This window comes from Mus pahari, chromosome 3 (genome assembly GCF_900095145.1).
Source record: "Mus pahari chromosome 3, PAHARI_EIJ_v1.1, whole genome shotgun sequence".
Lineage (NCBI taxonomy): Eukaryota > Metazoa > Chordata > Mammalia > Rodentia > Muridae > Mus > Mus pahari.
The window spans coordinates 149187707-149200878 of NC_034592.1; the positions used below are offsets into that span (position 1 = coordinate 149187707).

At 44.8% G+C, this 13172-nt stretch overlaps 1 protein-coding gene across 1 annotated transcript in view; it reads left to right on the plus strand.

The window, feature by feature from the left end:
* Positions 1 to 5311: 5311 nt before the first annotated feature.
* The window catches only part of Cse1l (chromosome segregation 1 like), a 38291-nt gene continuing 30430 nt past the window's right edge, over positions 5312 to 13172 (plus strand). Inside the window, exon 1 of the mRNA XM_021194632.2 lies at positions 5312 to 5430. The gene's annotated coding sequence lies outside the window, so the exon portion shown is untranslated. The remainder of the gene's footprint in view (positions 5431 to 13172) is intronic.

Consider the following 13172-nt stretch of genomic DNA (forward strand, 5'->3'; position numbering starts at 1 on the left):
ATGCCCTCTTCTGGAGTGTCTGAAGACAGCTACAGTGTACACACATATAAATAAATAAATAAATCTTTAAAAAAAAAATGGAAAAGTTCATTAAAAAAAAAAAAAAAAACAAAAAAAACTCTATTCGTCAGGCTTGGTGGCAAGTGCCGGTAAGCTATTGAGCCATCTAACTAGCCCCAATTTTTCATTTTTTTTTTTAAATAAAGGAAGAGAAAAATCCAGTGTAGGCCTATAGCCCAGCACTTGGCAGATGGTGCAGGAGTTCAAAGCCAGGCTGTCTACACATCAACTTCCAGGCCAGCCATGAGAACTGACCTCATAAACTGAAAACAAGCCAGATACAGTGGTCCAGGCCTGTAACATCAGCCCTTAGAAGCCTGAGACTGGAGAACTACTGCAAGTTTAAGGCCAGCCTGATTTACACTGTGAGTTCTAGATCAGCCTGGACTACAGGGTGATATGCCTAGCTCAAAACAAAACTGAAGCCAAACTAAGGAAGCGGGAAATGAGATGCAAACATAGTTGTTTCCTGTTCAGCGCACATTCGGCGCTGGGCTGTACTCAGTACTAACACTGCCTCTTTTTTGTTTTTTTTTTTGTTGTTGTTGTTTTTTAAGTTTTATTCTTATTTGATGTGAATGGGTGTTTGGCCTGAATGTATTTGTGAGCTTCACCTGAGTGCAGTGCCTGTAGAGGCCAGAGAGGGCATCGGATGCCCTGGAACTAGAGTTACAGCAGTTCTAGGCTACCATGTGGGTGCTAGGATCTGAACCTGGTGTTCTCCAAGAGCAACAACAGATTTTAACGGTTGGGCTGTCTCTCTAGCCCACTGCCTCTATTTGAAAACCAAGACAAACACGCCTCAGTGGGATGCTTCTTGATTTTAGCCGTGACCGCTCTTTTCTTCTCACTTGGGCGGAAGGACACTGGTTCTCTGCACATACGCAGATGTGCCCACATCTTCCTGAATGGAAATAAAAGAAAAAATGGCCTTCCTGTAGAGCACGATAGGAGATGCATCTTTTCAGAATGATTTTCCATGCTGTAGAGAGAGACATTGGTTCGTTAGTCATTGGAAACAAGGGAAGCATTATGAATGAATACTTGGAATTCTGCTTAGTTAGCATCTGGGTTTCCAATGCAATCATTAGCAGTTGTAGCCAACACTAAGAATAGGTGATGGTACTCATTCGGCTTCGCCACACACCCTGCAGATCAACCTTTCCAAAGTATTCGCTAGCATGGCTCTTCTGTTGCTGCACTGAGACAGTGTGTGTTGGGGGTGCTTATTCTCAAACAGACCTAATCATCTTGCCTCAGGGGTTGAGTTTTCAGACTGGTGTTAGCTGCAGGGTACCAGCCTGCATCCAGTGTATGTGTTATGTGTGTATGTATGTGTGGTTGTGCATATGTGACGTGTGTATATGTGTGTGAACAGTGTGTGCGTGTGTGTGTGTGTGTGTGTGTGTGGTGTGTTATATGTGTAGTGTGTGTGTATGTGTGCTATTTGGTGGATTGGGCATCAAATTGTAAGAAACATGATTTTTTTTTTATCGTATAGTGTAAAATTTGTTTTTTGTTTTTTGTTTTTTGGGGTTTTTTTTTGGTTTTTCAAGACAGGGTTTCTCTGTGTAGCCCTGGCTGTCCTGGAACTCACTCTGTAGTTCCGGCCTCGAACTCAGAAATCTACCTGCCTCTGCCTCCCAAGTGCTGGGATTAAAGCGTGCACCACCACTGTCTGGCTTTTTTTTTTTTTTTAAACCAAGACCTAATCCATCTAATTTCATAGATCTTGGAAATTCTCTAATTGTACTAATCTTACTTTTTAGCTTCTGTAGTTTCACTTTTTTTTAAAAAACAAAGATTTTATTTATTTATTTTATGTATATGGGTACACTGTAGCTGTAGATGGTTGTAAGCCTTCATGTGGTTGTTGGGAAGTGATTTTAGGACCTCTGCTCCCTCCCATCAACCCCGCTTGCTCTGGCCCAAAGATTTATTTATTATTATATAAGTACACTGTAGCTTTCTTCAGACATACCAGAAGAGGGTGTCAGATCTCATTATGGGTGGTTGTGAGCCACCATGTGGTTTCTGGGATTTGAACTCAGGACCTTCAGAAGAGCAGTCAGTGCTCTTACCCGCTGAACCATCTTGTCAGGCCCAAAATTTCTCTTTATGACAAGAAATTCATATATTTTGTCCTCCCCAACCTTGTAAGATTTTATATAAATGGTTTAGTCTCCTTACCCTGTATAAAACCTTTGTTTATGTAAATGCCCTGTTGTTCTCTTGGAAATTAAATAATAAATTAAGAGCCCAACCCTTCCTCTCTCCTTCATATCCTTTGCTTTCTTGTTTTGTTAAGACAAGGTTTCTCTGTGTGGTCCTGTCTGTCTGTCTGGGAACTTTCTCTGTAGACCAGGCTGACCTTGATAAGGATTAAAGGCATGTACCACCATGCCCAGTTCTTAATTTCCCTTTGAAACTAGCCAGTGGAGAAGAGTGAGGTCAGACACCGCCAGCCAATGGAGAAAAGACCTGACCAATCATCGCCTGCATCAGAAAATACTCTTCCATTTTTCTGAGCAATGCAGTCTAGAATCTAGAACAACTGTTCTCAACATGGGGCTCGCCTAAGACCACTGGGAGACAGTTACTTACATTATATTATTATGTTAATAATAGGAGCAAAATTACAGTTATGAAGTAGCAACAAAAATAATTTTATGATTGGGGGGGTCACCACAACCTGAGGTATTAAAGGATCCCAGCGCTAGGAAGGCTGAGAACCACTGCTCTCGTCTAGGGTCTAGGTCAAAGTGAAGGCTTGCCTTGTTGAAACATTTCAACTGGAATAGTGGTCTCATTCTTTAAAACTTTGAACTTATTTCTAACAAAATCCAGGGCCTTGCTTTTATTTACACACGACATTTCACCTATACGGATGTGCACACCCAACACACAGGGAGGGGCAGGAGAGATGCTCCTCCATGGGTGAAAGCGCTGGCTGCTCTTCCAGGGGACCCAGGTACCCTTTCCAGCTCCCATCTGTTACCTCCAGCTCTGTGGGAAACAGTGCCCTCCTCTGGCCTCTTTGGGCACTGCATGCATGTGGTGCACAGAAAATTTAAAAAAAAAAAATTAACATTAAAAAATATACATATATCTGGACTGGAGAGGAGGCTCAGAGGTTAAGAGCACTGTCTGCTCTTCCAGAGGTCCTGAGTTCAATTTCCCAGCAACCACATGGTGGCTCATAATCATTCACAATGAGATCTGGTGCCCTCTTCTGGCATGCAGGCATACATGCAGGCAGAATATTGTATACGTAATAAATAAATACGTAAATAAATAAATCTATAAATAAATAAATAAATACATCTAAAAAAAAAAATTTACCTAGCAACAGAGCCTGGTGGTGGTGGCAATGGCACATCTTTAATCCTAACATTTGGGAGATGGAGTCAAGCAGATCTCTGTGAGTTCGAGACCAGCCTGGTCTACAGAGCTGTCTTCCAGGACGGTGATAGCTACACAGAAAAACACTGTCTCGAGAAACCAATAGCAAACCAAACCAAACAAAAAACCCCAGAGCATCTTTCCTGAGCAGCTGGGGTGTACTGAGTGTTGGAGGTACGGCTCTAAAGAAGAGGAAGGCCTAAGCTCTCCGGTAAGAGCCCTTGGGCTGCTAATGGACGATCATTCCAGAAACTTACATGCCTTGCAGACAGCATGAGGAGGGCGGCTGAGGGTAAAAGCACTTGCTGCCAAGACTTAGGACCAGAGTTTAATCCCTGGGACCCACAAGTTGCCGAGAACTGACCTCACACAGCTACCATGGCACCCACACACCCCTCCTGTTACATAAATTAACTCAGGGTGATATAATGAAGTCAAGCCAACCAGGTAAGATACAGAATACCCAGTTTGATGGGACCCTTACATAAACGATGCATGGTTTTGAGGGTAAGTGTTCCCATGAGATATCAATTATAAAAATGAGTGTAATTCATGGCAAGCTGGGCAGCCTGTCTTTGACTGGGCAGCCTGTCGTTTTAGCTGGGCTAAAATGCAAAGGGAGTCAGTTACTCCTGGGCGCAGACAGGAAGGAACACATATCAGTGCTGTAAGGTGGGGTAAGCTTGTAGCTGAGAGGGACAGAGAAGGCAAGCTAAGCTGGCTGTGGAGGGCTTCCTTCTTCAACCGGGTCTTACTACACAGCACTAAGCTTCAGTCTTGATCAAACCTGCTTCTAGACCTTCACTATTCTTTGCTTTCGAGGCTTACAGTCACACAACTGTCTCCTGGCTTTCGAAAAGATAAGCTTTCTCTTGTTCAAGGGTCAAATGAACATCCCAGTTACCTTTAAGTTGCTACCAACTACATCGTCTGAAAAAAAAAAAATTTTTTTTTTTTTTTTGAGAAAGGATCTCACTGTATAGCTATGCCTGGCCTCTGTGTAGACCATGCTGGGCTCAAAAAAATGGCGATTGTCTTGCCTCTGCCTCCCAAGTGCCAAGTGGTAACAAGCATGTGCCATCGCGTTCAGCTTCTGAAATCATGTGCGTGAGTGGATGAAGGTGGGTGTCTTCATCCATTGCTCTTAGTTTTCAAGGCTGGATCACTTATGGAAACAGGAGCTCACCAGTTAGCTAGACTGGCCGGCCAGTAAGCCCCAGCGATCTCCCTGTGTCTTCCTCCCAGGTACAGAATTGTAGTCAGGCTGACTTTCATGTGGGTGCTGGGGATTCGAACTCATGTCTTCTTGCTTGCGCAGCTATTACTTAGCCAAGCGTGCTATCCTCTAGCTTAAAATTGTTTTAAACATTTATTTATTATTATATGTAACTACACTGTAGCTGTCTCCAGACACCAGAAGAGCGTCAGATCTCATTACAGATGGTTGTGAGCCACCATGTGGGTGCTGGGATTTGAACTCAGGACCTCCGGAAGAGCAGTCGGCGCTCTTAAACTGCTGAGCCATCTCTCCAGCCCCCTAGTTTGAAATTCTTATTCGTTTATTCTATTTGTCCTAGAACAGACGCTCTGCTCGGTCCCTTCTTTCAGGCTTGAACGAGCACATTTCCATCCAACAGTTAGAAGCCACTAGGAGCCACTCGCAGAACCTGCCTGGGTCTGAGGAAAGAAACCCAAAACAGAAGCCTGCGTCAAAAGGCACCGTCTCTTGTGACGTCACCGCAGAACCGAGCAATGCTTCCGATTGGCCCTCGCCGCCGGGGTGGGGCCAAAGCATTCCTGGCTCCACCCCACGCCCGGGCCTCACTCGCACATGCGCAGTGTCCGCCACCTTAGCCGCCGCGCCATTTTGCCGGGGTTTGAATGTGAGGCGGAGCAGCGGCTGGAGCGGGTAGTGTCGGCTGCAGCTCTCGCTTGGGAGTCCCTCCTCGGTCTCGGCGTCCCCACGAGGTGAGGCATGGAGCGAGCAGGGTGGCCGCGGGGACGCGGCTGCGGGAGGGAGGAACCGATCGCTGGGAGGCGGGTCTGGGCCTCGGCCCGAGGACGCGCGCCCGGGCTTCCCCGCACGCCGCCTCAGGGTCGGGCCTGAGCGCTCCGGGAAGCCGGGGCAGCTTGGGGCTCGGCCTCACGCGAGCTTCTCGAGCTCCCGCCCCTTCCCTTCCAGCTTCGCTGGGATTGGTCGCGCCGCCGCGTAGGCGTCCGCGGATTGGTCAAGCCCGCGCGTCCGTTCTCGGCGCGCGGGGGCCCGCAACGTGAACGCTGCTCCGCGCCGAGGCCTGACCTGACCGAGCCGGTCTGGGTCCCTGGCTCGGAGAGAGGCCGGAGATCGCCCAGTCTGGCTTGGCGGGGCTTCGGCCTCCGCCAGAGTGGACTTGGCCTCGGGGTTTCAGCTGGCTGTGTGGTTCGTGTCCCTAGGACCTAAGGAACCTACAGGCGAATGGTGTTTCCCCTGCCTGGGGCTCGCCGGCTTTGCAGTTAGATAATCTGTCTCCTGCACACTCCGTCTTTCCCTAAGAGTGAAATTCAGAGCTAGTCGTTGCCTCTCTACGAATTTCCTAGTTTTTTAAATAATTAGGTGATGCTGGGCGTGGAAGCCGTGCTCCCTCACGTGTTGAGCAATCTCTTCCACTGAAACGGCATTTTTACCCTCTCCTCAAACTTACGATTCTTCACTTGCATATTCGGTTAAGTGGCTTGAAGGTTCCGCCGACTGCTGGCCGTGTTTCCCAGGGGGCTCGCCTGAACTGCTGACCAAGGCCATTTGTCTCTCCATAAGCACTGTCGCCTCGATGACCGGCTCTTTTAAGTAGTCACAGTCCGGTCCTGCGTGCTAAGTCCCCAACTTTCGTGATGTTAGAAGCAGCTGACCTCAGATCTTGGCGGGGCTGCCTCCCTCCCTGCCTTTCAAGTTCCCTTCTTGGGAAGTTCTCAGTTCTCACATCACCCAGGTTTATGTGCTCTGTAGCATTGACCTTATATGTAGTAAGTACAGTTTGTTTCTCACAGTTCTCATCTACTCTGATGTAAGTTCTTTAAGGATAACTTTTTATTGCTGGGTCCCATGTGTGAGAACCACATGGTGGATGCTCTGTTATTTTATGAAGACATGGAAGGTATCTGTCTGTCTGTCTATCCATCTATCTTGGATAAAGGGTCTTACGTAGCCAAGGCTAGCTGAGAGAGTTATCTTTCTTCAAGTGTAGGCTACTACACTCAACTCTTCTTCACTTTTCCATTTGTGCTCTCTGGTATTATAGTTGGGCTCTGGGAAGCCAGTCTCTACACAGGAATTGGTTGAGAGAGCAGTACTTTTAACTGGAATTGATTTGTAACCTCATTCTATGAAACCCTGGGAATATAGTGAAGAATCAGAAGTGGACAAGGTGTCCCTTTGGGGCGCTCACATTCTAATTGGAGGAGACCATGAGTGAATGAGTTGAGTTATTTTAGATAGTGACAGAGGTGTCAGGTGAAGACCGATTCTTCGAAGAGGTGGCGTTTGGGCAGAGACTAACCAGGGAAAGGTGAGGTGAACAAGAAATGAAAACTCAAGGATAGAAACTCACTTGGAATTTGGGGTATTTTAGGAAAATTCAAGTCAAGTGGTGGGAAGAAGAGATGGTGCAGGGCTTTGTGGCCCTGTAAGTTTGGATTTGATACAGAGTGGTAGATTACTGTGATTGGAAGCAGGGGAAGGCTGCTCTCAGGTTACTGCCCAGTCTACTGTTCTCCTGAAGTGTGCTTCGTAACTGTTCTTTTAAAAAAGCCAAGGGTAGGGTAGCAAGATGGATCAATGCTAAGTAACCCTTCCCTGGCCTGACAACTGGGTGTGTTCCCTGGACCCCAGTGGTGGAAGGGGAGAGCTGACCCCTGCACATTGTCTTCAGACTTTCACACATATGCTGTGGCACGTGTGCATATAATGAATGCATATAGTAAAATCTTGGGGGACAGGAGAGATGGCTCGGTCGTCAAGAGCATGTATTGGTCTTGCAGAGAACCCAAGGGGGGTTTCCAATACCTACAGGTGGGCCAGAATTGTCTATACCTCTAGCTCCAGGGAATCTGATGACCTAGCTTCCATCTACACTTAGGTATACATACAGGCAGAAACATATACAGATACACATAAATTTGTAAAAAAAACTTTTAAGGTGGGGGCAGATGTTAAGTTAATCTCTTGATGTATTGTTTGTTTTTTTTTTTAAAGATTTATTTATTTATTATATGTAAGTACCCTGTAGCTGTCTTCAGACACACCAGAAGAGGGCGTCAGATCTTGTTACGGATGGTTGTGAGCCACCATGTGNTTGCTGGGATTTGAACTCTACACCTTTGGAAGAGCAGTCGGGTGCTCTTACCTACTGAGCCATCTCACCAGCCCCCTCTTGATGTATTGTTAATTTTCATTTATTAGATTCCTTTTCCTCTCCCCAGATGCAAGGAAGGCTTCAGAAATGCTTCTCTTAGTGCAGTAGACAAAAAGACAAGAGTCTTGGACATTTGATCATGGGCATTAGTGAGATGTTTGGGAAAAAAGTATTTGTTCCCAAAACCTTCATTTTCAACTGAGGGCCCATAGGGAGAGACTAGACTTTTCAGCTACTCAAGACTTTTAGAAGGTGTTAATTTTTTGTGTGTGAGTGTTCACCTATATGTACTTTAAAAAAAAAAAAGATTTGTTTATTTTATGTATATGAATACACTGTAGCTATACAGATAGTTGTGAGCTTTCATGTGGTTGTTGGGAATTGAACTCGGGATATTTGGAAAAGCAGTCAGTGCTCTTAACCACTGAGCCATCTCTCCAGCCCGAGATTGCACTCTTACAACAATTCTTCCACTAAGTCATCTGGGAAGAGGGAGTGTCTATCAGGTTGCTTGCAGACAGTCTCCGGGATTAATTTTTTTTTCTTTTTTTTTTTTAATGGTTTTTCGAGACAGGGTTTCTCTGTGTAGCCTTGGCTGTCCTGGAACTCACTCTGTAGACCAGGCTGGCCTCGAACTCAGAAATCCGCCTGCCTCTGCCTCCCAAGTGCTGGGATTAAAGGCGTGCACCACCACGCCCAGCTCGGGATTAATTTTTTTGATTAATGATTAATATGGGAGGGCCTAGCTCACTATTGGTGATACCACTCCTGGGACAGGTGGTCCTGGGTGGTATAAGGAAACAGGCTGAGCAAGCCAGTAAACAGTACTCCTCCCTGGCCTCTGTTTCACTTCTTTCTCCCAGTTCCTGCCCTGACTCCTCTTCCTAATGAACTACAGTGGTGATGAAGTAAACCCTTACCTCCCCAAGTTGGTTTTTGAGCATGCAATATCCACCACAGCAGTAGACAGCACACTAGAAGCCAAACGTGGTGGTGCATGCCTTTAATCCCAGCATTTGGGAGGCAGAGGCAGGTGGATCTCTGAGTACAAGCCAATCTGGTCTACAGAGTGAGTTCCAGGACAGTCAGGGCTACACAGAGAAACCCTGTCTCAAAAAACCAAAAACAAAACAAAAAAAGCAAGCACACTAGAGCAAGCAGAAAGTGCTCTTAACTATGGACCCTTCTCTCCACCCCCAAGATTGGTTTTTGAGGGGTTGGTGAATGGGTCAGTAGTTACAGGACTTGTATTCAATCTTCAGCACTCATGTAAAAGTCAGGCAGGGACGTAAATGCCTGTAAGCCCAGCACTGTGAGTGGGTGACAGGTGATCCCAAGGTTGTGGGTCATAATCTGTGTCACAAGTGAGGTTGCCTTGTGATAATTCGTCTTCATGGCTAAGTGGGAAGGACTACAGCAGGGAGAATACAGATAGCACCCTTCTTCTGAAGGTCATGGTTTCCGGCTGTTGGGACGTGTCCTGCACAAGCATAGCATTCGTCTTTTTCACCCAGTGTTTTTCTGAGTATGTATTAAGGTAGATGAAAACTTTCTATAATCCATCACTTAGACAGGAGAGTTGTTAAAAGTTCAAGGCTAGCTTGTGACATCTTGTCTCAATAAAACAAAACACTGGTGGAAGATCTTTTTCTTTTCTTTTCTTTTCTTTTCTTTTTTTTTTTGAGACAGGGTTTCTCTGTATAGTCTTGGCTGTCCTGGAACTCACTCTGAAGACCAGGCTGGCCTTGAACTCAGAAATTACCTGTCTCTGCCTCCCAAGTGCTGGGATTGAAGGCATACGCCACCACTGCCCAGAGATCTTTTCCATTCTTTAGAATCCTGTCTTACTCTCTTTGACTGCTGCTTTTCCTGGCTTCCAGGCTGCCCTCTTTTAACACCAGTCTTTGTTGTGTTCTTAGTTCAGCCTTATCATTTTGAAACATTTAGAGGCTGCCCTGGGAAGCAGAAAAGGTGTTATGAATCAGGCAGATCTGAATCAGACCTGTCTGTATCAGTTTAGGCATGTGAGTCAGCCACTCTTGAGTTCCCTTCCTAATTGCTGTTTGAAATAAACGGTAGAGCATATAAATCACCCAGCACTGTATGGTTGCTTCATACAGATTACCCTTCCCGATGTCCGAACTGTCTAGTCTCTCTATCTCTGTTATGCAAACCATTACCAGTTCAAAGTTCCAAAATCTCTTCTTTAAATAAATTTCACCCACTTTAAAATCTCGTCAGCTGTGTGTGGTGACGGACACCTTTAGTCCCAGCACTCAAGAAACACAGGCAGGTGGATCACTGTGAGTTGGAGGCCACAGCTGTGTGTGGTGACGGACACCTTTAGTCCCAGCACTCAAGAAACACAGGCAGGTGGATCACTGTGAGTTGGAGGCCAGCCTGGTCTACATAGTAAGTTCCAATACACCCAGGGCTACACTATGAGACCCTGTCTTCACAAAAAAATCTTTAGTGGCTCCCTATTTACACATTTAAGTTCTGAAGCAGCTGTGTCAATCTCCTAGTCCATATTTGCCTCTTCCTGTCTCTGGTACTTTACTCACAGTATTTCCCACTGGGAGATCCAGTCAGGACTCAGTCCTAAGAAATCTTGGGTGACTTCATATTCCAGTAGTCTTTATCGCACCTTTCTAGCTGTTAGATGCTATCTGTAGATTCCTTTGGCAATTTACACCAGAAGATAAATGTTTTTCAGGATTTAGTTTTTTTGGGGTGTGTGTGAGCATACTTTGTATACCACATACATAGTGGGGTCTGCACTTGCACAGGTTTCCCACCATTTCTTTTTTTTTTTTTCATTCATTCATTCATTTATTTATTTATTATATGTAAGTACACTGTAGCTGTCTTCAGACACTCCAGAAGAGGGCGTCAGATCTTGTTATGGAGATGGTTATGAGCCACCATGTGGTTGCTGGGATTTGAACTCCGGACCTTCGGAAGAGCAGTCAGGTGCTCTTACCCACTGAGCCATCTCACCAGCCCCCCCACCATTTCTTTATTGGGTAGTATGCTACAATTCACAGGTAGAGGTTGTCGATCGAAGTCTGTTCTCCCATATGTGCCAGGAGTTTTACTCATTCACCTTCTCACCAGCCACAGGCACATTATTTCTTTAGTGAAACAAATTGGTGCACTTAACTAGATTTTTAAAAAATTATACTTGAAGCCTCAGTCTAGGCCAAGTTTTTTTTTTTTTTTTTTTTTTAATCATGTTTATTGTTTATGGGGGTGGGATGGGGTGGGTAGAGTAGTTACTTTCTGTGTGCACATGTGAAAGTCAGAACAACTTTTGTGAGTTAGGTTCTTTCCTCCCACCATGTGGGTGCTTAGCATGGAACTCAGATCATCTTTCTAGCCTAGAAGGTCAGGTGTTGTTGCCAGATGTTTACCACATAACTCATAAGGAAACAAAGTCCTGTCCATTAATTGATTTGGGGAGATTTTGAGATTGGAGAGAAATTACAATGTCTATAGGAAAATAAAATCTTTTTGTTTTATTGATTTGGGAGACTGCAGAAAGGATTTGGTATGTGGCAATTTAAGTGAGTCTTCCCAGTTAATCTAGAAGCTGAGACAGGAGGCGAGTTCAAGGTCAACCATAACTGTTGAGACCTTGTAGGAAATATGGGAGCTGTGGATATGCCTTAGTTGGTAGAGAGCTTGCCTAGTATGTACCAACCCTGAGTTCCAACCCAGAACTGCGTAAACCAGACCTGGTTGCACACACCTGGTGATTCCAGCTCTTGGGAAGGAGCAGAATAAGTTCAAGGTCATCCTAGACTATACTGTGAGTTTGAGGCCTGGGCTAAATGAGACCCTTCCTCAATAAATAGACAGTAGATAATTTAAAAAAAAAAAAAAAAAGTTGGGCTGGGGAGATGGCTGAGTGGGTAAGAGCACCCGACTGCTCTTCCAAAGGTCCAGAGTTCAAATCCCAGCAGCCACATGGTGGCTCATAACCATCCGTAACAAGATCTGACTCCCTCTCCTGGAGTGTCTGAAGACAGCTACAGTGTACTTACATATAATAAATAAATCTTTAAAATAAAAAAAAAAGTTTAAAACTGTGGTTGTGTATGAAATATATAAAATAATTGTAGGACATCAGGAAAATGGAGGAGATTCAAAGACAATGGACGTCCCCTGTGTGCACCACATGCATAGATCCGTAGATCTAAGCATCCTTGGAGTGCATTTTCCTGTTCTTTTAGATTAATTTTTAGGTGTGTGGGTGTTTTGCCTGTATGCATCTGTTCACTGTATGTGCAGGTCCAAGGAGGCAGGTGGAGGTGTCCTTTCCACTAGCCCTGGAGTCACTGAGTTGTGAGCTGTCTGTGGGTCTTGGCAGTTGAAACCACGTCCTCCAGGAGAGCAGCAGTCGTGAGCTCTCTCTCCAGCCCCCTTCTGCTCTTAGATACATGTACAATTCCTAATGTGATTTGAATCATGTGGTCCTCAAAGTTTGCCTACTTAGCTTTGTTGTATTTACAGAGCTCCTATCCCCTCTGTCACACAGGAGCCAAGGATAATTTGGCATGTGAGTTTCTAGAAAAGGCTACATTGTCCCAGCTTCTTGGCTGGTATATATGACTGTGCCTAAAGCTGCCTAAGACATCAAAACCTAAGCAGAAGTGTTTTACATTTATTTACTTTGTGTGCATGATAGGAGGAGTAGAGTATGTATCATATGCCATGGTGTGTGTGGGGGGCTGTCAGGACAGTTTATTGTGTAGTTTTTTCACATTTTTTTTTTTTGTGAGTTCTGGATGGAATTGAGGATTGGGTTTTTTTTTTTTTTTTTTTTTTTTGTAACATTTGTTTCAGATTTATTTTATGACTATGAATGCTCTATTTGCATGGATACCTGGCATGCCAGAAGAAGACATCAGATTCCATTACAGATGGTTGTGAGCCACCATGTGGTTGCTGGGATTTGAACTCAGGACCTCTGGAAGAGCAGACAGTGCTCTTAACCGCTGAGCCATCTCTCCATCCCTTGTTTTTGTTGTTTGAGATGGGGTTTCTCTGTGTTTTCCTTGCTGTTTGGAAACTATAGACCATTTTGGCCTGCAACCTAGAAATCTGCCCATATTAAACTTTTTAAAAATAACATTTAATTTAAATATATATATATATATATATATATATGATGGGAGACCAGAGGACTCCTTCACCTTTGTAAGAATAGGTTCTCAGAATTGAGTTTTCAAGCCACCAGGCTTATGCAGTAAGTACCTTTTCTTGCTGAGCTTTCTTTTTTTTTTTTTTTTTTTTTTTTTTTTTTTATTTTTTTTTGTT